This window comes from Poromitra crassiceps, assembly GCF_964638095.1.
Source record: "Poromitra crassiceps genome assembly, chromosome: 3".
NCBI lineage: Eukaryota > Metazoa > Chordata > Actinopteri > Beryciformes > Melamphaidae > Poromitra > Poromitra crassiceps.
This window is the reverse complement of record NC_139625.1, coordinates 53736597-53762441: the sequence shown is the minus strand read 5'-3', so window position 1 is coordinate 53762441 and position 25845 is coordinate 53736597. Positions and strand designations below refer to the sequence as shown.

The 25845-nt window shown below is 44.7% G+C and overlaps 2 protein-coding genes across 2 annotated transcripts in view; both read right to left on the bottom strand.

The window, feature by feature from the left end:
* fndc3ba (fibronectin type III domain containing 3Ba) overlaps positions 1-1363 on the bottom strand; it is a gene marked incomplete at its 3' end in the record, with an annotated part of 198165 nt that extends 196802 nt beyond the window's left edge. The window contains exon 1 of the mRNA XM_083632422.1: positions 1300-1363. The remainder of the gene's footprint in view (positions 1-1299) is intronic.
* Positions 1364-24177: 22814 nt separating this feature from the next.
* The window catches only part of LOC310772642 (serine/threonine-protein phosphatase 2A regulatory subunit B'' subunit alpha-like), a gene marked incomplete at its 5' end in the record, with an annotated part of 63641 nt that continues 61973 nt past the window's right edge, over positions 24178-25845 (bottom strand). Inside the window, one exon of the mRNA XM_083632493.1 lies at positions 24178-25845. This exon is cut by the window's right edge and continues 916 nt beyond it.

The following is a 25845-nucleotide window of genomic DNA, read 5'->3' as shown; positions in this document are numbered from 1 at the left end:
CCCATTGTATCCAGAGGATAGCCTATATGGGGTTCCCGAAAATCATAACCCAATTTTACCCCCCCCCCCCCACACACACACACACACACACACACACACACACTCCGCCAATCATGACAGCATGGCAATTAACAACTCAAGTGTTCTTCTTATAATAAGAACCCTGACTGATGCACAAGCTCACCACTGGATCACAACCTTGTCTTATATATTTAACGTCCACATTGGTGCCACTCTCATAGTTTCTCTTCACTGATGTACTGTTGTTTTTCTAATTAGGCTACGTGGAAGAGTCAGATAATCGATCGTTACAACCTAGAGGCCAATGTTTGATTTCCACGTCTGCATCAGAGAGAGGGGGAGAGAGAGAGAGAGAGAGAGAGAGAGAGAGAGAGAGAGAGAGAGAGAGAGAGAGAGAGAGAGAGAGAGAGAGAGAGAGAGAGAGAGAGAGAGATTTGTCTTTCCTGCACAAACAGACACGTAGTCGTTTCTGAGCTTTCGCAGAGAGAGAGAGAGGGAGAGAGAGAGGGAGAGAGAGGGAGAGAGCGAGAGGCAGACAGACAGACTGGCTGGAAGGAATGCTAGGATATGCTGGAGTTGAGAATCTTTCCTCTCCAAAGCCCTTTTATGCATAAACTCTGTAAAAGTCGCTACAGAGCAGATCCCAAAACATTTCCCAACAGCTATCCCATTCAATAGAAAAAAATGTCAATTGAATGATTTCGTAACCCCCCTGTCAAATCTGACTGTCTCAGCATCTTCCATTCCAAGCTATTTTCCAGCTATAAAAACGTTAATTTCCTTATTTTGAGAAGCTGCAACACAACAGAGTATTTCCAGCATGCAAGACGCGCGCAACAACCGTGATTTGTAGCATAAATAAGCAAAAGAGAAAAGCTTTTCTCCTGTTGCGCACTCACTCCATCTGAAGTCCTCGGAGACAAAAACACATTCTTTCGCAAAAGCAGGGAAATCGGGACCACAAAGAGCCAGCTTAGACGCACAACCCGACACGGTCAGTTTCGACTATAGACTATTGTAAAGAACTAATGCGCACCGCTTTGTCTTTTCCTGGTTTTTGAAACAAAAATGCCCCAAAGTTTCGATTCACCCCCTCCGCAGGAGTGGAGCAGTTTTCCTTTTTCCTTTGCGCTGGCCAAGTGGCCCAGACTGCCGGCGTCAGCGCTCCTCTCCAAACTCTCACACACACTCCCCAAACTTTTCTAACATCGACTCTAGCGACATCCATTCCCGTTGTGGGGGTAATGTCATTGTTTCAAAAAGTGTAAAAGAACTCACCTCACTGCAATAAAATAATCTTCAAACAGACGTGGCTGCGCGTTTTTTTATTCCCAGGCTCCGGTCTTGCCTGTCTGCTGGCGCGGCGCGACGCGTACTGGGAGACTCCGCCATGTCAATCAAAACGCGACGCACATGGAGGTCAGAGCCCGCCTCCTTTTACCGTAATACACGGCGCATTGCAAAAGCCAAAACAGAGAGCAGACCTGCCAGGGAACTTTGTGAATAAATATACTATGGAATAAACTAATCAATAGGCCGTGTTTGAGAAGAGCTGCGCCTGCGAGGCTTTTTTCCAGGCACGACATGAAGGCAATCGAGCAGCACTGCCTCAAGTAGGCTATTTATTTCATAGGATGAAACGGCCGTAATTACACACCACTAAATTTACAATTAACACATAGCCTAAATAAGATTTTAACTCAATCAGTGAAATAAATAGCCTAATTGATCTATAGCCTATTGATCAATAGCCTAGTTCTTGAGCAATTTCCTAGCTGTTCAGTCTTTACATTAAGCAGCAGCACCAATATCAGAATTGTTTTTCATTACTAATATAATAGGAAGGGGGGCAGGGCCGTAGTATTCTATAGGAAAGTGTGGACGATTCCAAGGGCCCTTGACTGACAGGGGCCCTAATTTATTTTCTTTTTATGTTTTTTTTTTTTTTTACAGTGCACCTGAACGCAACATACAAGATACCTGCTGAATAAGTGTCCAAATGTTCATGTCATTCTGGCCAATACTCCACTTCTGTTATAACATTTCAGTCTGGAATATGGAATATCTTTCAATAATCTTTATGACTAAAAGGCTAAAAGTAATCTCATGTGTAAGAAATGACTGTTCTACATTGAAGTAAAAAATGTAAATAATTAACTTGTTAGTTTTGGATTTATTTAGCTTCAAGAGTGAATTTTTGTTCGTGTGACCCTCAACACAGGCTTTGAGAATCCCGGGCCACTTACTGATACTTATGCTTAAATTAACCCACTCATATTCCGGTTTATTTCAAGAAAAACATTTTGGCGAGTGAAAATTCTAATTGGCTGGTAAGTTCTAGCAGCCATATTAGCAGGTGGCCAAAAAAAGCAAATTTCAAGCCCTGCAGGGAGAGCAAGTGGTGACATAGGAGTGAGTGAGAAAAGGATCAAATATTGGTGTTTAAGACTGAATAATGTTATAACAACTGTTAATTTAAAATTAGTTATTCCTCTAAACCTGACTTCAAATGCCCCAAATTTTTCCGCGCCAGCGCCGTTCGGCCCCCAACCCTCAGCAAAATCTGGCCCTCTGGTGGCGAGGACATTTTTTTGTGGTCCTCTCTATCATCAAATTTCCTGGGTTACGGCATGACAATATTTGTTCAGCCCCCGGCAACAATGTGGGTTTCTCATGTGGCCCCCCATGAAAAATAATTGCCCACCCCTGATCTAGCCTCTTAAATTGGTTCTCAAAGTGAACCAGATTCATGCATTTTAGTTTAAAATGTACAAATTTTTCTTACAGGGGGCATGGCCCCCCGAACCCCCACAATCTCTTCAAATCATGTGGGAAACATACAGTTATTAGTATTTTCTTTGTTCTTAAAAATATATTGTATATATGTTTGTGTTTTGCAATATGGATATTGTTTTATTTATAATTAAATTGAGCATTGGGCCTTTATAAGAATGTTTATTTGTATTATTTCAATTGTCACACTCATCGATACATATTTGAGGTTTGTTTATTAATTGGGAAAAGGACCACTGGAACAAACGCCGCGAACATGATCCGGCTACTTTTTCAATCTGACTGGCTACTCAAAAGTTTGGGGAACTCTCTGATCTAAATTGGGCTTCAAATGGCCAAAATTTCCCGCCGCCGCCCTTTGGATGGCGGCAACCGTGGGCCCGATATGATATCCTTTCATGGGGCCCGAAATCCCTGGCTACGGCCCTGGGCCGGGGGCACGGTGGCCCACACAAACACAATCCATCAACTGAGCATGCAAATGCCAAAGACTGATGATGTCATGCCCCACAATCCATCAACTGAGCATGCAAACGCCACCGACTGATGATGCCCCACAATAATTGAGTGGTGGCCAGAGTGATGGCGTCATCTTCGCCAAGTGATGGCCAGTGGTGACTGATGATGTCATACCACTGATGATGTCAACTGAGCATCCTCAGAACATTTAATGGTGTGCCAGTGGTGACTAATGATGATGCCATATACCCACTGATGATGCCATGCCCCACAATTGTCGAGCGGTGGCCAGAGCATGCCTGGTGGCCAGTGGTGACTGATGATGTCATTGTAGACATTGTTGCATTATCAGTGATGTCATAGACTTCTTGTTCTTCTAATGGCTTTCCGGCAGCTGCCTCTCACAGAATATTACACAAATCCCACTGAAGCCCATTCCGGGCATCATCCTCTGCCTGTCATAGACTGAATTGTGGTGTGGCCACTGGCCAGTAGTGACTGATGATGCCACATCAGTGGGTATACTGATGATGTCATACCCACACTGAATGATTATGTCATGATGCATGCGAAGTGCACACAATTTCTAGTATATTTATTAAACTGCATGTGATGCGGTCACAGGTGTGCATTACTCTGGTATTTTACAACTGCTTTGAACATGTCTAATCAGAACTGAGGGCCGGAGCTATTAGTTTTATAACGATGCATTTACTGTGTAGCCTAATTGTGTCAACATTTTATTTGATTGATGGTGGCCAGTGATAACGGGAGAAAATGAAGCGGTGGGTAAAGCAACATCTCCAACATGGACATGTTAACACCATTATGCCCAAAAACCAGCTTTGATGTTTTCAGAAAAAAACATGAATTGGTGCTTATTCCCTCAAAAGCCTAACATGGTGGGTGAACTCTATTCTACAAATCAGGTGTGTTTACCCCCCACTATATGCCGTGATGATGGGAGGAGTACACACATTCTTTACTATACTTGTGTTAAAAAAAGACTGGTAAAAGTAGAATTACTGATTCAACTTGTTTACTCAAGTAAAAGTAAAAAAAAAAGTACAGGCTTTGAAATGTAATTAAAGCCCCATTCAGCAAGTTTTCCAAGTTTTGCTATTGGAGAAACTGCGCCCTCTGGGTGCAATAGTATCGATAACGATATAGCCAGAAAGCTCTATGTACATGTTGTGACATCGGGTACTCACTACGTGATGAAATAATAATCCATAGTTCCGTGAAACATCATTTTCGTAGCAAATCCAAATCGAGTTACTTCCTTGTTTTCATGAAGACAGCGCTTCCGCTGTACAGCGCATGTGCGCATCCTTTTCTTTTCTTTTTTTTATTGCCACGGGACCTGCTTAGTCCCAGGGCTGGCCAATGGAGGGCGGTGTGGGATAAATAAAGTCGAGAGTCTCCCTATTACAAGTCAATCTACCATGTCCTGTGACTAAAAAGCTCTTATATTACAGTAAAAAATGTCAAAAATCTTATAAAAGTCAAAAGTATTTCTACTGGCTGTTTGTGTGCAAAGCTAACGGCACCTCACGTGAATCCTAGAGTGGGGACTCTGGAGACGATAAACTGACCACACACGGACACACAGCTCTCCAATTATAGTACAGTATAGGATTAGCTACAGGTGCTTTATGCCGATTGTATTTAATCTCTGGTCCTGGATTTGTTGAAACACAGTCACTGAAGAACTAAATGTAGGAAATGAAAATAAATAAACACTTATGTTAGTGGGAGGCAGTGGACTTGTTTCAGGTGATGTCTGCCCAGCGTTTGGCGGCTCCTGATCCGACACAGGTGGACCAGACTGCAAGGATATCTCTTGGCCTCCAGAAAGACCCTGAGCACCTCGGGATCCGCCATCTCCCCCAGCTGTGCCTGCTCCCAGGGCACCAGGGCTGGCTGCTCCAGGAGCAGGTGGATGAAGGCGGGCACCAGCACCTCATCCAGCAGGCGAGAAGCCACCTCACGGGTCAGAACGCCAGCGGCCTGGAGCAGCAAACAGAAGCAGTCCAGGTGGGGGCCCTCAGCACTGATGTAGAGAGGAGTGTCCGTGAGGTGATCACTGTCCATGTCAATAGCAGCACGGAACCTGATGAGTTCCTGCAGTATTTCCAGCCTTCCATCCCGGGTATGAGCTGCTTCTTCTGTTGAGGTCGGCCGCTGCTTCCAGGAGGATCCAGATGCAGTCGTGACCAAAGAGCACAGCCTCGTAGAGAGGCGTCAAGCCATCCTCATCAGCTAGGTCTGCCTGGGCTCCCTGGCTGAGCAGGTAGGCCACACATGCAGCATGACCTGATGTCAGGTCAATTGCTCAAGTGACATCACTGATTACATCACAATTGCTCGAGTGACATCACCGATGACATCATCAGTGATTTATGACATCACTAGTGACCTGGCCACCAGGCTGAGCCATCTAAAACTGTTAGTACCTCGTCACTGTCTGTGACATCATCAGTGATTTATGACATCACTAGTGATATGACCTGGCCGCTAAGCCATATACAACTGTTAGTACATCTCTTATGACCTCGTCACTGTCTGTGACATCATCAATGATTTATTTTTTTGTGACAATTTTTATTTTATTTTAATGAAGGGGGTTACACGTACAAACAAAGCAAGGTCATATACATACACATACATACACAACAATATCCACATACATTTCCATAGAGTGTACATACTATATATACATACATACATACATACATACATACAGATTTCAGATTCAAAAAACACAGGATAATAAGATGTAAATATCCCTTGTGCAAGCACTTACTAGAGAGTCTTTTGATGGTATCTGCAACACTGAAGTGGCTAATGATGGAATTTGACACAGAGGGGCGAGGGTTAAAAGAGTCATTGGAGTCATCAGGTGGTAACCCCCCTTCACCGGCGTTTCGACGACAAAACCACTACACCTCTAGAGGGCTCGTCGGCAACACCTGGCGTCCCAGGTGTGCCCTCCTCTGCTTTCAACCCTCCCCTCTGTGTCGTCTCCCACAGTTTATCAGCAGCACCGGGCAACAGCTTCCGTGCCAACTCCAACTCCTCCATGACAGTGGTATTGATGCACTGCAAACTTTGGTTTACATCCCGTTGCTGTGCTTCACTCGACTGATTTGACCTTGCCTTCGCAGATGTATGATAGTCAGAAGGGTATAGTCAACGCGAGGCCTCTGTCCCTCCTCCCTCCAACACGGAAGCCTGTGGGCAACAGCCTCCGTGCCCGAGTCAGACTCCTCCATGACACCATTCTCCCTCAAACACCGAAGCTTGTGGCCCGCCGCTGCGATTCCTGTGGTGCTCTCTTGCACTGTGCTCGTGTTGCTCATAGTCGTTTCCGGTCCAAAGTCTATTACCGCGATATCAGCCGATGAGTCCATATGTGTCCATATACACACACATGCTCATACATACCCATACCGAAATATACAGTATATACACCCAAATTTCACTTTGCATCTCCCCATCGCACCAAGTGGTCCCCCATCAATGATTTATGACATCATCGGCCACACCTTATTAGACTCTAGCCGTTTTCACACATGCGCTTTATACCGGGAAATTACCAGAAAGCGGTGTAATGCCTTCATGTGTGAAAGTTGTTTTCCGGTATAAGCGCGCCCCCGTCATCGCGGACATTTGACCACTTCTAACCTTGTGATAAGACCGGTATGTCTGCTTCATGTGTGGGTGTGCCGATTTCCCCACCTCCCCTCTCTGCTCGCTCTCTGGCCAGTCCTTTAGTCCTCCTCCTCCCGACAGGGACAGACACAGCGAAAATGGCAGCAGCTTGTTCTGAGAGTCTTGCAAGCCGCCCAACGCTTGTAGAGAAAGTAGATGCACGAAGCGAAATGTGGAAGTATTTTGCTTACGTTGCCGACAGCAAAGGCAAGCCCCTGGACACATCAAACTAAGCCAGTCTGTAAAAAGTGCTTCAACGCGACGCAGGTGAACGGATAAACATCGAACCAGGCTATTTCTCTCTGACAGGAATCCCAACTTCTTCAAAGATTTCAGTTCAAAGACTGGTTAGCGAATGTGAAGGATACAACATACATGCCCTCTTAAGTCAAACGAGTGTGATTTATTGTGTGACAAGCAAACTTATTTCACCATCAGAGTTTTGCTGGCGCCCCTCCCTGCCCCCCAAAATACAGCTTCTTTCACGGCTGTTTTTACACATGTGATCCCTCAGGTGTGAAGGGAAATTCCGGGAAATAGCCGTTATTGATTTACAGGCAATGTTCCTGTAGGCATGTGTGAAAACGGCTTCTGTGTCTTGTTTTGGATGCTTTGCATGTACACCCTGTTTGTTTTTACAGAGACACATTTCCAACATTGGACCAACCATTTTGGAGGCGATCGGAGCAACGGCACATCTTAACTCTGGACAGACAGACAGACAGACAGACAAACAGACACACACACACACACACACACACACACACACACACACACACACACATACACCTCCAAATAGGATTCTACAACATGTTTTAAGATTGATAAAGAGCATACTACTTTGAATAAAGGAACACTCCGCCCATTTTCAACCAGCTTTGTATCATTAGAACATCAGTAGTATATCAGAAAACTGTAAACTGTTTTGAAGTCTGTCATTTAATTTGACAGTTATTGAGTGTTAAAGTGTGGACCAGTGACATCACTGGTCCACACTAACTCAAATTAATAACTCATTAACTCAAATCAACTCTCAATAACTGTCAAACTAGATGACGGTTTTTAAGTCATTCATCTAGTTTGACAGTTATTGAGAGTTGATTTGAGTTAATGAGTTATTTTTGGCTTAAGCTCAGGAGGTAGAGCTCAGGAGGTAGAGCGGGTCGGCCAATGACGCAAGGGTTGGCGGTTCGATCCCCGCCCCCTCCCAGCTGCTGTCGCTGTGTCCTTGGGCAAGACACTCAACCCTCCTTGCTCCCGATGGTGTGTAGGCACCCTGCGTGGCAGCCTGCCGCCATCGGTGTATGAATGGGTGAATGTAGACTACCTACTGATTGTACAGCGCTTTGGATAAAAGCGCTATATAAATGCAGGCCATTTACCATTTACCTTTTTTTTTCTTTTTTTTTTTCTTTTTTTTTTTAGTTAATGAGTTATTAATTTGAGTTAGTGTGGACCAGTGATGTCACTGGTCCACACTTTAACACTCAATAACTGTCAAATTAAATGACAGACTTCAAAACAGTTTACAGTTTTCTGATATACTACTGATGTTCTAATGATACAAAGCTGGTTGAAAATGGGCGGAGTGTTCCTTTAATACTTTTTCCACAAAAAAGGTGCACACATAAAGCTGGGAGAGCGAGACAAACAGATGAGAGACACAGACAAACGTTACATTACATTGTTTTTGTCTGTTGTGCATTAAAACTAAAGTAACAAGTCTGTTTTGAAAATGTAAGGAGTAAAAAGTACAGATATTTCTCTTAAAATGTAGGGAGTAAAAAGTACAGATATTTCTGTTCAAATGTAGGGAGTAAAAGTAAAAAGTTGCCAGAAAAATAAATACTCAGTAAAGTACAAATACCTGAAAATCTAGTACGGTAAGGAAGTATTTGTACTTTGTTACTTCCCATCTCTGCTAAAATCACAGCAGTGATGTGACAGATGTGAGTTGGCCAGTGTCACCTACATGTAATTAGTACACTATTTCTAAGACCCTCATAATGGAAAGTCAACCTGTCCACCCATACAAAAATAATAATAACTATCGTTAATAATCTAGATGGACATAGTTTATTATATAGTCAGGCAATAATAGGAGATATTACACTACCGTATCAGATGCTGAGTCAAAACTCTTTCCCAACACCTAAAAACCAGGCCTAAAGAAAAGAGTGTTTCCATGCTGTAATGATGCTGCAGAAAGACAACCAGGATCAAAATCACCTTCCAGTAGACTACAATCCATTTAGATTATTATTATTATTATTATTATTATTATTATTATTATTATTATTATTATTATTATTATTATTATTATTATTATTATTATTATTATTATTATTATGTATTGATTTATTTTATTTTATTTTTATTTGGGGGGGGGGGGGGGACTTACAGTAAGTGCAGCAGGACAAGGACTGCACAGTATGAATAGTATATAGACCAGAGGTGGCCAAACTACGGCCGGCAGGCCAACTGCGGACCGCTGCCCGTTTTTAAGTGGCCCGCCATGAATTTAGCACAACTGTTTTTCTGTTTAAAGTTTAAAACGGAAAACAAAAACAAAAAAACGGATTCCCCCCATTTCATTTTTTCAATTTAAAACCATTGAAAATGGATTATACTTGAGTACCCTGACCTGGTCTATTTATTTTTAAACATTTTTAATACTGAATGAATGTTTAATACTAATGTTATATTAAATTATCTCTGTCTTAACCTGATGGCACAGGAAAAGAAAATTTGAAAACATACACAAATACCCATTGTAATAGGTGAGCACATCAATAAACTATGTGTACTTTATTTAGGTAGAAATAAAATTTTTGATGTCACAAGGATTTTCTGGTCAAAAGTATTTTGACCAGAAAACTGTCGCGCTTAATATTGTTTGGCCCGCGACTCCTTATATTTTTCTGTATGCGGCCCACAACCAAAAAAGTTTGGCCACCCCTGATATAGACAGATTGAGCATTCCTCAGCTGTCTGCATTCAAGCCCTGTTATATGGAGTGGCTGCATCTGTATAGAGGAGATTCTATACAGGGGGATTCTATCCCCCCCCCCCCCCCCCCCCCCCCCGATAATAGGTGACTGACATCCATGGTTGACAAGATCAAGAAAAAAGAAGGAATAGCCTAAATTGCAAATTGTTCAGAGAGGCTTTAATACCTTTTGGAAATCATCTTTTCCAGTCATTTGTGACAATGTAGGAGGAACTGTTTTTAGAGGGACTGTTAAAGGGATGTGCATCCAGCAGAAAGTAATAGAAAACCTAATAACCCGCTGCACAATAGGCCCCTAGTTACAGTAGCTATTATGTATATCAGGATTCAAAATGGCTCTGAAAACTCCACCAGGCCTGACGGAGTGGCTTCTTCTGCCGTTACTTAGACATGTTATTTTTGTTCTTATTAATCATAACATGCACTAAATACTAAACAAACAGAATCAGCTATTAAAACAGCCGCTAATCACGCAGTAATGTGAGTGTTTGTCTCCAACGGTAATCTGCCTCCCTGCTTGCCTCTTTTTTTTTTCAAGCAAGCAGACTCAGCCAAATACACTCATTGCCCCTGAGTTCTACATTTCTCTCTGCTGGCACACACACACACACACACACACACACACACACACACACACACACACACACACACACACACACACACACACACACACACACACACACACACACACACACACACACACACACACACACACACACACACACACACACACACACACACACACACACACACACACACAAAGACACACACACACACACACACACACACACACACACACACACACACACACACACACACACACACACACACACACACACACACACACGTACACACATTCCAGCAACTGCACTAAGAAAACAGCCACTAGTGTAATTCCAAGCCGGTAGTACACACTAGCAGAAGTGGCCATGGACCAGGACAGTGTGCCTGTGCGGATTTTAAATCCTAATCATCCCCAGGGGCGATTGATATGTCAGGCATAAAATCATGTTCATACACAAAGTAGACATCCGCCAAAAATATACCACCCCAAGCTAAATAGAGTAGGAGCAGAGAGACTGCGGAGCCCATAACTGAGGAAGTTTAATGCACTTACTTTCTTGCACTAGGAATAAGCTCCTCCTTGTATACTGTAGGTATTATATCATATCTCTCTATAATAATACCTCTAATTTTCATTTGTGATATTAGTCAGGATTGTCTAATTGTCTAATTATCATACTGTCGATCTTGGTCATCCACCCTCCTTTCTCCTTGTGATTGTCTTTAGAGAGAAGTCTGAGAGAGGATGGTGTGTCAGCACACACAGTAAGGCTGAGAGATGGTGTGTCAGCACAGAGTAAGGCTGAGAGATGATGTGTCAGCACACACAGTGAGGCTGAGAGAGGATGGTGTGTCAGCACAGAGTAAGGCTGAGAGATGATGTGTCAGCACACACAGTGAGGCTGAGAGAGGATGGTGTGTCAGCACACACAGTGAGGCTGAGAGAGGATGGTGTGTCAGCACACACAGTGAGGCTGAGAGAGGATGGTGTGTCAGCACACACAGTGAGGCTGAGAGAGGATGGTGTGTCAGCACACACAGTAAGGCTGAGAGAGGATGGTGTGTCAGCACACACAGTAAGGCTGAGAGAGGATGGTGTGTCAGCACACACAGTAAGGCTGAGAGATGATGTGTCAGCACACACAGTAAGGCTGAGAGAGGATGGTGTGTCAGCACACACAGTAAGGATGAGAGAGGATGGTGTGTCAGCATACACAGTAAGGCTGAGAGAGGATGGTGTGTCAGCACACACAGTAAGGCTGAGAGATGATGTGTCAGCACACACAGTGAGGCTGAGAGAGGATGGTGTGTCAGCACACACAGTAAGGCAGAGAGAGGATGGTGTGTCAGCACACACAGTCAAAATACATGCCTGGTGTAGGTCAGAATACATGCCTGGTGTAGGTCAGAATATATGCCTGGTGTAGGTCAGAATATATGCCTGGTGTAGGTCAGAATATATGCCTGGTGTAGGTCAGAATACATGCCTGGTGTAGGTCAGAATACATGCCTGGTGTAGGTCAGAATATATGCCTGGTGTAGGTCAGAATATATGCCTGGTGTAGGTCAGAATACATGCCTGGTGTAGGTCAGAATATATGCCTGGTGTAGGTCAGAATATATGCCTGGTGTAGGTCAGAATATATGCCTGGTGTAGGTCAGAATACATGCCTGGTGTAGGTCAGAATATATGCCTGGTGTAGGTCAGAATACATGCCTGGTGTAGGTCAGAATACATGCCTGGTGTAGGTCAGAATATATGCCTGGTGTAGGTCAGAATATATGCCTGGTGTAGGTCAGAATATATGCCTGGTGTAGGTCAGAATATATGCATGGTGTAGGTCAGAATATATGCCTGGTGTAGGTCAGAATATATGCCTGGTGTAGGTCAGAATATATGCCTGGTGTAGGTCAGAATATATGCCTGGTGTAGGTCAGAATATATGCCTGGTGTAGGTCAGAATATATGCCTGGTGTAGGTCAGAATATATGCCTGGTGTAGGTCAGAATATATGCCTGGTGTAGGTCAGAATACATGCCTGGTGTAGGTCAGAATATATGCCTGGTGTAGGTCAGAATATATGCCTGGTGTAGGTCAGAATATATGCCTGGTGTAGGTCAGAATATATGCCTGGTGTAGGTCAGAATATATGCCTGGTGTAGGTCAGAATATATGCCTGGTGTAGGTCAGAATACATGCCTGGTGTAGGTCAGAATACGTGCCTGGTGTAGGTCAGAATATATGCCTGGTGTAGGTCAGAATACATGCCTGGTGTAGGTCAGAATATATGCCTGGTGTAGATCAGAATACATGCCTGGTGTAGGTCAGAATACATGCCTGGTGTAGGTCAGAATATATGCCTGGTGTAGATCAGAATACATGCCTGGTGTAGGTCAGAATACATGCCTGGTGTAGGTCAGAATACGTGCCTGGTGTAGGTCAGAAAACATGCCTGGTGTAGGTCAAAATATATGCCTGGTGTAGGTCAGAATATATGCCTGGTGTAGGTCAGAAAACATGCCTGGTGTAGGTCAGAATACATGCCTGGTGTAGGTCAGAAAACATGCCTGGTGTAGGTCAAAATATATGCCTGGTGTAGGTCAGAATATATGCCTGGTGTAGATCAGAATACGTGCCTGGTGTAGGTCAAAATATATGCCTGGTGTAGGTCAGAATACGTGCCTGGTGTAGGTCAAAATATATGCCTGGTGTAGGTCAGAATACGTGCCTGGTGTAGGTCAGAATATATGCCTGGTGTAGGTCAGAATACATGCCTGGTGTAGGTCAGAAAACATGCCTGGTGTAGGTCAAAATATATGCCTGGTGTAGGTCAGAATATATGCCTGGTGTAGATCAGAATACATGCCTGGTGTAGGTCAGAAAACATGCCTGGTGTAGGTCAGAATATATGCCTGGTGTAGGTCAGAATATATGCCTGGTGTAGGTCAGAATACGTGCCTGGTGTAGGTCAGAATATATGCCTGGTGTAGGTCAGAATACGTGCCTGGTGTAGGTCAGAATACGTGCCTGGTGTAGGTCAGAATATATGCCTGGTGTAGGTCAGAATACGTGCCTGGTGTAGGTCAGAATATATGCCTGGTGTAGGTCAGAATATATGCCTGGTGTAGGTCAGAATACATGCCTGGTGTAGGTCAGAATATATGCCTGGTGTAGGTCAGAATACGTGCCTGGTGTAGGTCAGAATATATGCCTGGTGTAGGTCAGAATACGTGCCTGGTGTAGGTCAGAATACGTGCCTGGTGTAGGTCAGAATATATGCCTGGTGTAGGTCAGAATACGTGCCTGGTGTAGGTCAGAATACATGCCTGGTGTAGGTCAGAATATATGCCTGGTGTAGATCAGAATACATGCCTGGTGTAGATCAGAATACATGCCTGGTGTAGGTCAGAATACATGCCTGGTGTAGGTCAGAATATATGCCTGGTGTAGGTCAGAATACATGCCTGGTGTAGGTCAGAATATATGCCTGGTGTAGGTCAGAATACGTGCCTGGTGTAGGTCAGAATACATGCCTGGTGTAGGTCAGAATACATGCCTGGTGTAGGTCAGAATATATGCCTGGTGTAGGTCAGAATACATGCCTGGTGTAGGTCAGAAAACATGCCTGGTGTAGGTCAAAATATATGCCTGGTGTAGGTCAGAATATATGCCTGGTGTAGGTCAGAATACATGCCTGGTGTAGGTCAGAATATATGCCTGGTGTAGGTCAGAATATATGCCTGGTGTAGGTCAGAATATATGCCTGGTGTAGGTCAGAATATATGCCTGGTGTAGGTCAGAATATATGCCTGGTGTAGATCAGAATACATGCCTGGTGTAGGTCAGAAAACATGCCTGGTGTAGGTCAGAATATATGCCTGGTGTAGGTCAGAATACGTGCCTGGTGTAGGTCAGAATATATGCCTGGTGTAGGTCAGAATACGTGCCTGGTGTAGGTCAGAATACGTGCCTGGTGTAGGTCAGAATATATGCCTGGTGTAGGTCAGAATACGTGCCTGGTGTAGGTCAGAATATATGCCTGGTGTAGGTCAGAATACGTGCCTGGTGTAGGTCAGAAAACATGCCTGGTGTAGGTCAAAATATATGCCTGGTGTAGGTCAGAATACATGCCTGGTGTAGGTCAGAATATATGCCTGGTGTAGGTCAGAATACGTGCCTGGTGTAGGTCAGAATACATGCCTGGTGTAGGTCAGAATACATGCCTGGTGTAGGTCAGAATACATGCCTGGTGTAGGTCAGAATACATGCCTGGTGTAGGTCAGAAAACATGCCTGGTGTAGGTCAGAATACGTGCCTGGTGTAGGTCAGAATACGTGCCTGGTGTAGGTCAGAATACGTGCCTGGTGTAGGTCAGAATATATGCCTGGTGTAGGTCAGAATACGTGCCTGGTGTAGGTCAGAATATATGCCTGGTGTAGGTCAGAATACGTGCCTGGTGTAGGTCAGAATATATGCCTGGTGTAGGTCAGAATACGTGCCTGGTGTAGGTCAGAATATATGCCTGGTGTAGGTCAGAATATATGCCTGGTGTAGGTCAGAATATATGCCTGGTGTAGGTCAGAACACGTGCCTGGTGTAGGTCAGAATACGTGCCTGGTGTAGGTCAGAACACGTGCCTGGTGTAGGTCAGAATACGTGCCTGGTGTAGGTCAGAATATATGCCTGGTGTAGGTCAGAATACGTGCCTGGTGTAGGTCAGAATACGTGCCTGGTGTAGGTCAGAATATATGCCTGGTGTAGGTCAGAATACGTGCCTGGTGTAGGTCAGAATATATGCCTGGTGTAGGTCAGAATACGTGCCTGGTGTAGGTCAGAAAACATGCCTGGTGTAGGTCAAAATATATGCCTGGTGTAGGTCAGAATACATGCCTGGTGTAGGTCAGAATATATGCCTGGTGTAGGTCAGAATACGTGCCTGGTGTAGGTCAGAATACATGCCTGGTGTAGGTCAGAATACATGCCTGGTGTAGGTCAGAATACATGCCTGGTGTAGGTCAGAATACATGCCTGGTGTAGGTCAGAAAACATGCCTGGTGTAGGTCAGAATACGTGCCTGGTGTAGGTCAGAATACGTGCCTGGTGTAGGTCAGAATACGTGCCTGGTGTAGGTCAGAATATATGCCTGGTGTAGGTCAGAATACGTGCCTGGTGTAGGTCAGAATATATGCCTGGTGTAGGTCAGAATACGTGCCTGGTGTAGGTCAGAATATATGCCTGGTGTAGGTCAGAATACGTGCCTGGTGTAGGTCAGAATATATGCCTGGTGTAGGTCAGAATATATGCCTGGTGTAGGTCAGAATATATGCCTGGTGTAGGTCAGAACACGTGCCTGGTGTAGGTCAGAATACGTGCCTGGTGTAGGTCAGAACACGTGCCTGGTGTAGGTCAGAATACGTGCCTGGTGTAGGTCAGAATACGTGCCTGGTGTAGGTCAGAATACGATCGGCCTCTGTGCATCATCTCCCTTGTATCAAACTTATTGTTGAAAGTAAATAAGGCATTTCATATAATGATGTTCGAGAGTTTGACTATTTTACATTTTGACTCAAAATACAGACCTTTTCTTCTCATACAAGCCCCAGAATTGATCTAAAAATACACTGAATGTCTAAAATATTAGGGACACTTGTACTTTTATTTTCGTGAAGTGCACTGATGAGGTGAATCCAAGTAAAAAAACAAACATGACGCCTTTATTGATTTGCCTCATTAAATCTAAACCAATCACCAAAGATTAGCCGTATATAAAGAGAAGCAGACGAGTTACAGGAGGGCTTGAGACAGCTGAGAGGAGGATTGTGCAACACCAAACTGCAACTGGATATCTCAGGAAGATGTTTGGCCGTCACGCACTGTCAGTCTGTGCATCAAAACATCAACCTAATATGTCAGAGTGGAACAAAACCTATTCATGCCCATGAAGAAAGCCAAGGCGGGAGCGATGCAAGAGCGAGTGACGTATATGGGCCTTAAAGAAGGCCAGTCGCAGATGATTAGATCTGTGGAGGAGAGCGGGCTGAGGGAGCTGGATGTCAGGGCCAGACCTCCACAACCACCAGATGTTTACCACCAAGCCAGCTGCTCTCTCTCTCTGTCTTTTTCTCCCTCTCTTGCCCTCTCTCTTTTTCTCCCTCTCAGTTTTCTCTGTGGAGCTCTTTAAAGCAAGCCCTCCCTGTAATCAGACGCACGCCGTTCACCAGAGCTCTTTGAAGTGCGTGGAATGCGTCCAGCCATATGATGCAGTACTGTATAGTCTTATGGCAGAGAGAGGGACAGACACAGAGAGAGAGAGAGAGGGAGAGAGAGAGAGAGAGAGAGAGAGAGAGAGAGAGAGAAAGAGAGAGAGAGAAAGAGAAAGAGAAAGCAGGAAAGAGTTTGCTGGGTTTCTGCCAGCTCTTCAGTGCGGTGTTCTAGATGTTAATTATGTCCTCCATGCTAAAGTGGTGTGTGTGTTTATGTATGAGTTGTGTGTATGTGTATATATGCATGTGCACATGTGTATGTGTGTGTGTGTGTGTGTGTGTGTGTGTGTGTGTGTGTGTGTGTGTGTGCATGAACTTGTAAGTATAACTATATGACTGTGTGACTGTATATGTGTGTGAGTGTGTCTGCACGTGCTCGAATAAGAGGTGGGTAGTCTGAGACAACGGGTGACAGCTGATAAGGGGCATCTCTATAGCATCAAAGAAGAGCTGAGGGAATAGGTGTGTGTGTGTGTGTGTGTGTGTGTGTGTGTGTGTGTGTGTGTGTGTGTGTGTGTGTGTGCGTGCGCGTGTGCGCGCGTGCATGCGAGAGAGCGAGAGACACTTCCTCCCATATTTGAGGATGGAATCTGGCTCATCATGAGTTCAAAGGAGTCAACCCAAAGCCCTCTACACACCAGCAAGCACAGGCATGCATCCCCCTGTCTGTTTCTGTGTGTGTGTGTGTGTGTGTGTGTGTGTGTGTGTGTGTGTGTGTGTGTGTGTGTGTGTGTGTGTGTGTGCGTGTGTGTGTGCGTGTGCGTGTGCGTGTGCGTGTGCGTGTGCGTGTGCGTGTGCGTGTGTGTGTGTGTGTGTGTCTGTCTGTCTGTCTCCCTTTTTCTCTGAGTTCTGTAGGACAGCTGGTTGGCCCATCAAACGTTTGACCTATTTCTTGAGTCTAGTGTGTGTGCTGGCTATGCATCTTATAGAGTCTATAGTGTGTGTGCTGGCTATGCATCTTATAGAGTCTAGTGTGTGTGCTGGCTACACATCTTATAGAGTCTAGTGTGTGTGCTGGCTACACATCTTATAGAGTCCAGTGTGTGTGTGCTGGCTACACATCTTATAGAGTCTAGTGTGTGTGCTGGCTACACATCTTATAGAGTCTAGTGTGTGTGCTGGCTACACATCTTATAGAGTCTAGTGTGTTTGTGCTGGCTACACATCTTATAGAGTCTAGTGTGTGTGCTGGCTACACATCTTATAGTCTAGTGTGTTTGTGCTGGCTACACATCTTATAGAGTCTAGTGTGTGTGCTGGCTACACATCTTATAGAGTCTAGTGTGTTTGTGCTGGCTACACATCTTATAGAGTCTATAGTGTGTGTGCTGGCTATGCATCTTATAGAGTCTAGTGTGTGTGCTGGCTACACATCTTATAGAGTCTAGTGTGTGTGCTGGCTACACATCTTATAGAGTCTAGTGTGTTTGTGTTGGCTACACATCTTATAGAGTCTAGTGTGTGTGTGCTGGCTACACATCTTATAGAGTCCAGTGTGTGTGCTGGCTACACATCTTATAGAGTCTAGTGTGTGTCCTGGCTACACATCTTATAGAGTCTAGTGTGTGTGTCCTGGCTATGCATCTTATAGAGTCTAGTGTGTGTGTCCTGGGCTGCTATGCATCTTATAGAGTCTAGTGTGTGTGCTGGCTATGCATCTTATAGAGTCTAGTGTGTGTCCTGGCTATGCATCTTATAGAGTCTAGTGTGTGTCCTGGCTATGCATCTTATAGAGTCTAGTGTGTGTCCTGGCTATGCATCTTATAGAGTCTAGTGTGTGTCCTGGGCTGCTATGCATCTTATAGAGTCTAGTGTGTGTCCTGGCTATGCATCTTATAGAGTCTAGTGTGTGTCCTGGCTATGCATCTTATAGAGTCTAGTGTGTGTGTCCTGGGCTGCTATGCATCTTATAGGGTCTAGTGTGTGTGTCCTGGCTACACATCTTATAGGGTCTAGTGTGTGTCCTGGCTATGCATCTTATAGAGTCTAGTGTGTGTCCTGGGCTGCTATGCATCTTATAGAGTCTAGTGTGTGTGCTGGCTACACATCTTATAGAGTCTAGTGTGTGTGCGCTGGCTACACATCTTATAGAGTCTACTGTGTGTCCTGGCTATGCATCTTATAGAGTCTAGTGTGTGTCCTGGCTATGCATCTTATAGAGTCTAGTGTGTGTGCTGGCTACACATCTTATAGAGTCTAGTGTGTGTCCTGGCTATGCATCTTATAGAGCAGGGGTGGGCAATTATTTTTCATGGGGGGCCACATGAGAAACCCAGATTGTTGCTGGGGGCCGAACAAATATTGTCATGCCGTAACCCAGGAACTTTCATGATAGAGAGGACCACAAAAAAATGTCCTCGCTACCAGAGCGCCAGATTTTGCTGAGCGTTGGGGGCCGAACGGCGCCGGCGCAAATATTTTGGGGGCATTTGAAGTCAGGTTTAGAGGAATACCTCATTTTAAATTAACAGTTGTGATGTCATTATTCAGTCTTAAACACCAATATTTGATCCTTTTCTCACTCACTCCTATGTCATTAACTTTTTTGACCACCTGCCAATATGGCTGCTATATTTTAAAGTTACCAGCCGAATAGAATTTCCACTAGCCAAAATGTTTTTCTTTAAATAAACCAGAATATGAGTGTGTTAATTTAAGCATAAGTATCAGTAAGTGGCCCGGGATTCTCAAAGCCTGTGTTGAGGGTCACACGAACAAAAATGCACTCTTCAAGCTAAATAAATCCAAAACCAACAAGTTAATTATTTCCATTTTTACTTCAATGTAGAACAGTAATTTCTTACACATGAGATTACTTTTAGCCTTTTAGTCATAAAGATTATTGAAAGATATTCCATACCAGACTGAAATGCTATAACAGAAGTGGAGTATTGGCCAGAATGACATGAACATTTGGACACTTATTCAGCGGGTACCTTGCATGTTGCATTCAGGTGCACTGTAAAAAAAATTTTTTTTTTTTTTTTTTTTTCAATTCCAGCGCGGGCCACACAGGGGGCGCTCGCGGGCCGCATGTGGCCCGTGGGCCGCCTTTTGCCCAGGTCTGTTATAGAGTCTAGAGTGTGTGCTGGCTACACATCTTATAGAGTCTAGTGTGTGTCCTGGCTATGCATCTTATAGAGTCTAGTGTGTGTGCGCTGGCTACACATCTTATAGAGTCTAGTGTGTGTCCTGGCTATGCATCTTATAGAGTCTAGTGTGTGTGCGCTGGCTACACATCTTATAGAGTCTAGTGTGTGTCCTGGCTATGCATCTTATAGAGTCTAGTGTGTGTGCGCTGGCTACACATCTTATAGAGTCTAGTGTGTGTGCTGGCTATGCATCTTATAGAGCTGAGTGCTTGCAAGTGTGCAGAGTGTGGATTGCAAAGGAGAAATGCATGAGAAGAAGATGGAAGGTGTGATCTGTTTTGATTCCTACACAGTATCACTGAAGTCCCATCACCTCCCAACACCATCAAAACATATGATTACAAGAGTGTATTGCATCGTAATTACACTTTAATTGATTAAGTGAAATGCAGATGATCAGGAACAAACACCTTGCTCTATATCTTTTTCGGTTTGATTCAGGTGAACAGACAAAGACAAAGACAAGCTAAAACGTTATCATACTGATCTTCTGCACTGCATAGATCACCTGTCAATCAAACAGTGTGTCCAATGCTGTGATGTCTTTGTTGGATTTTCTGTTGATAAAGTTAGAGTTTGATAATATATTGATGTGAAAATGTGACAGGTTATATCTTTTTTGTGTTGAATGTTATTCTCTTCTCTTAAATGTTGGATTTGGTGGTGTGAGTCTGTGAGATGTAGTCTGAGTCTGAATTGAATTGAGGTGAAATGAATTGGACGGAGGTGAAATGAGCTGGCAGACTTTGGAGAGATTACTGTCCTCTCTGGTATGTCTGGAACAAGCAGGATACTCCCCCTCATTCAAGATCCTAGCATGCCCAAGGACATCACACTCTGGGAAAATCTCCCTCTCTGCCTCTCTTATTTCTCTGATAAGCTCAATTGGTTCCACTCCTTCCCCCCGGTCTTTTCAGGCCATTTCCATGCAGCTTTCTCTCGAGGCCTGTGTTCAGGGGGATCTGCGCTTGTTCCAAAAATGCCAATCCTGTCATGTGTTCCTACTTAGGAGAACAACTTCCAGTCATGACATCACAGCGGGTGACATCACGCCGGGTGACACCATGCACCGCGGGGTGGGCGTCAGCAATCATGGCAGTGGAATGTCCGTGATTCAAGGAGGCGGGACTGTGATCTGGTTGGCTAATTGCTTTGTCCCTGACATTTGTGGAAAACAAGCAGAGTGCCATTTCAAACAATGAGCGTGTGAACTCTGACCTTCCATGGGAGGCAAATTGCTCGTGCACAAGTCACAACATGGTGGCATGCCAACCATGACGGCATTCTCAGTACAATCCTTGCATTGAGAACAGTAAACCCCCTGCAGAATCCCTGGGCTACAATGATCATAATGTGGTGTGCATTACATTCCTAAGAAAAGAAACTGAGCTTAAAATAGGAAGACAATGGAATCATCCCAAAACACTGGATAAACTTCATCAGTCAATTCATCATCAGTCAATATGGCAGAAACAGATGATTATCCTCAAGAAGTATTTTTGTAAGCCAATATTTTAGGATGACTGATAATTGTAAGCATGACCCACATGGTGCTATATTTTCACATCATTTTGTCAGAGTAGGTATCAGTTACATCAGATGGATTTCAGCTGAGAGCAAAACATTTAACTTCCTCAATGATGACAAAGAAGGAACGCTGCTTAGGCTTTGAACAGCGTGTAGAAGCGAGAGGTGCTCTCTGGGAAGTCGGGAAGTTCAGGTGGATTCCAAATCATTCTCTATTATGCAGTTAGACTTTTTCATTTGAATCAATACTTAAATTCCTTGTTTGGGCTGCAGCAATCATGGAGAAAAAAAAACATTAGTCCCCTAAGCCTTAGGGAACCACTGCCCTAAGGCCCTGGCATTGACATGCCCTGTCTATAACTGTGTGGTGAGGACAACAATGACGATGGGGGGGGGGGGGGGGGGGGTGAGGATAAAGATGGCTGCACCGGCGAAGAGGTCGACAGGGTATAGAAGGGGGTGTCTGGGTAGTGTACAGATAAAAGCACTCGCCTACCACCACAGATACCCGGGTTCAATTCCCGACAGCAGTACTTCCGGCTTGGTCAGATGTTCCTACAGACACAATTGGCCATGTCTGCGGGTGGGAAACCAGATTAGGGGTATGTGTCCTGGTCGCTGCACTACTAGCTCCTCTGGTCAGTCGGGGCACCTGTTGGGAGGAGAGGGGCACTGGGGGGAATAGCGTGATCCTCCCAGGCGCTATACCCTGATGGGGAAACTCCACGCTGTCAGGCGCTATACCCTGCCGGGGAAACTCCTCTCTGTCAAGTGAAAAGAAGCGGCTGACGATTGCACATGTATCGGAGGAAGCATGTGCTAGCCTACAACTCTCCCCAGATGGGCAGAGGGGGTGGAGTAATGACCAGGACAGGGAATTGGCCATGGTCAATTGGGGAGAAAACAGGGGGTGGGGGGGGGGGGGGGGGTACGAAGAAACACTATAAGAAAGAGAAAACAATACAGTATGTAGAAAGAGGTGGTACCACTTTCTCCGGCTCGGTCCAGAGGTAAGGGTAAGGGTAAGGGTAAGGGTAAGGGTACGGGTAAGGGTAAGGGTACGGGTAGCCAGTGGCGTGGGAGAGGTATCTGATGGCAACCGCTCCAAGGTAGGAGCAGTAGCAGAGAGGCCCGGTCAACACTGCTGCCATGGCAACGGCAAACATCAACGGTCATTGCTGATGTCATTGCTCTCAGGATGGAGAACGTGTACACCATCTCCCACTGAGACAGGACAGAAAGACACTAACACACACACGTAAGAGGAAAGGAGAGCTGATGACTGATGTAGTTACCAGTAGCACCCAAGTGGGGGCAGCAAAGAGGTTTCCTAAAAAACTGTTGGAAAGTTACACAACTGAATTGTACAACAGAGTACATAACTGGCATTTAGCCCTCATAGCAGACTGGAGATATATATGGTATATGTGCTATGGTAAACAGCATGCCAGCAGAGCCAAGGTAAAATCCTCAGTGCTATAGTCAGTGGTCTCAGGCATCATAGGCAGTGATTGGCTTGGGAATCTCCCATGTACTTTTCCATCGATAAAAGCATCAACACCGCACCACACTCACCAGAGACTTCCTGTTTTGGTCCCCGTTTGCCATGGCAACGGTGACGCCAGCTGCAGTGGCCGAGGGAGCGAGCAGCCTGCCTGCACACACACACACACACACACACACACACACACACACACACACACACACACACACACACACACACACACACACACAAACAGACACACACACACACACACACATGAAGTGTGTGTGTTGATTCAGTGGAGAGCTGCTCACGTCAGGTGTGCCCGCCACACTCCAAGACCTGTGGGCCTGAGAATGCCATAAGACTGGTGCTGGCTTCCAGATGGCTTCCAGCACTGGGAGTTCCTTCTATTTACTGTGTGTGTGTGTGTGTGTGTGTGTGTGTGTGAGAGAGAGAGAGAAACAATGAAAGACCCAGTTCCTGTATCAAATAGTTGAGCTTTGCTGTTTTTATGTAGGCTATGTGGAGTTTGCATAGGCCACTTACTATACTACACTATACTAACACTAACTCTATACATATTTGTTTTCCTTGAGAGATTTGTCCGCCCCCATCAAAGTGTGGAATATGGATCATCAAAGTGTGGAATATGGATCGGTCTCCGTCCGTTTGTTCGGATCGTTAGTCACACTGTAACATTGACTTTGTGCTGCTAGGGGGCTGATGGATGACGATGAATGGGACTGACCCAAGAGTGGAACTACATGACCCACACACCGGTGGGGGACAACATGTTGACTATTTGCTTGTAAAAACATTAACAGCAACAACAACAACAACAACATATTTACAATATTATTCTAGTAAAATAATTTTCACAAGTCTACTAGTTAAAAACGATATGAATCCCATTTCTATAGTATAGTGCATATGTACCAAGTGTGTGTGCATCTGTAGCTGCAGCAGGCTACCGACCAGTGTCCCGGTCATAGACAGTAAATATACAGTCTGGTCCATTGGTGCAGCTAGCTTCGCAGCTTAGGAAGGAGGGGTTGGTGAGACGTGTGTGTGTGTGTGTGTGTGTGTGTGTGTGTGTGTGTGTGCGGGCACGCACAGTGCACGCGAGTATCACCACAAGGAATTCTCAAGAATACATTTCTTTAAAACATCTTTATTTAAACTCCGTTTCAGAGGGAAAGCAAAGAACAGGAGAGAGGAAGACAGGTAAACAAAATGAGAGCAAAAACAAAGAAAGAAAGAAGAAAGAATGAAGGTAAAGAAAAAACACCATGCCAATACAATAATAACAATAACTGTCAGGATTCAAACACATCTTAGCCTACTCAAGTCTCCTCCGTGCGGGGGAAGTACATCAAAGTAAAAGTCCTCTCTAACTCTCTGAGCAGAGATCTCATTTCAAAGTAAAAGTCCTCCAGCTGTCCGGAGCGGCTCATCCATGGCTTCTCTCCTGACACTTTGCATAGAGCCAGAAAGATCTCCCACAGGAGCAGTCCCATCGCCGTCCACCATGCCTCTTTAGCATCATCTGTATGGACTTGTCTCCTTGAGAGTGTGTGTGTTTGTGTGTGTGTATGTGTGTGTGTGTGTGTGACTACAGCAGTGACACACCAGTCTGAGAGGGTCTTGTGATTGTCAGGTGGGCGGAGCCTCAAAGCCGCACAGTCCTCCAGAGGATCCCACCGCGTTCTGCTGATGACATCATCACTGTGCGTCTAACACACAAACATACACACACCTAACATAATTTAACCCTACCCACCCCCTACACGCCACACAGTGGCACAGCAATACAAACCATCAAAATACATCAAATTCAGAGCTGTTATATCTATAATGGCTTATTATTATTGTTATTATTATTATATAGATTTAAATACAGTCAGGCACATTTACAATGGCTATAGAGCAGATGGGGGAAACTCATGGTCCTTACGGCCTTACAGCGTCCACTAGCTCTCTCCCTTTCAATAAAGACTTGAGTGTGTGTGTGTGTGTGTGTGTGTGTGTATGTGTGTGTGTGCAATACATGTGTGTGTGTGTGTGTGTGTGTGTGTGTGTGTGTACAGTAAGTGTCAGTAAGAGAGTATACGCCAGTGAACTCGCAGCCATTTGAGGACAAGAGTTGTCCCATTCCTAATTAAAGAGTTATACAAGTGCGCACACCGACCCTGGGAACACCGGCCGTCGCCATGGCAACAACTACGTCATATAAACAGCTTGACTCTGAGAGCTACACATCACACGCTCCTAAACACACTCGTCTATCAGTGATTTAAAAGCAAACACACGCTCCTAGCTATTACAGTACAAGCAGTGTACTGTACACACACCCTCCTGTCCCTGTGAGCGCAGCACAGTCAATATGGAGTTAAGAGACGCTCATAGTAAAAGTGTGTTTTCTATGTGTGTTACGGAGAGAAAAGGCATAAAAAAACCTCTTCTCAAACTTTTTACACAGAATGACCATGGAATACGTCAGCGAGGAGTAGAAACTAAAGAAATAGTTGACAGTAGCAAAAGGAAAGTCTTGATATTTAAAACCGTTTCCCTCATGAACCTGAAGAAATGGAATAAATATGGACGAGGACAATATTACCAGCTACTAGCATAATACAATGACTAGTTTACTAGTTTGTTACTATCCACAATCAACAAGGATGTGAGAAAACTAGCTGGGTGCGTGCGAAGTGATGGCATGAGATGGATGGCAGCAACTCACAGCTCTTATTTGCATCTATTGCGTTATTACAAACATTGTGTAACAGAGATGGAAATGTGCAGGCAACTCTACCAGAGAGTTTGATATGTTTCACGTGCAGCACAGTCTATGTACA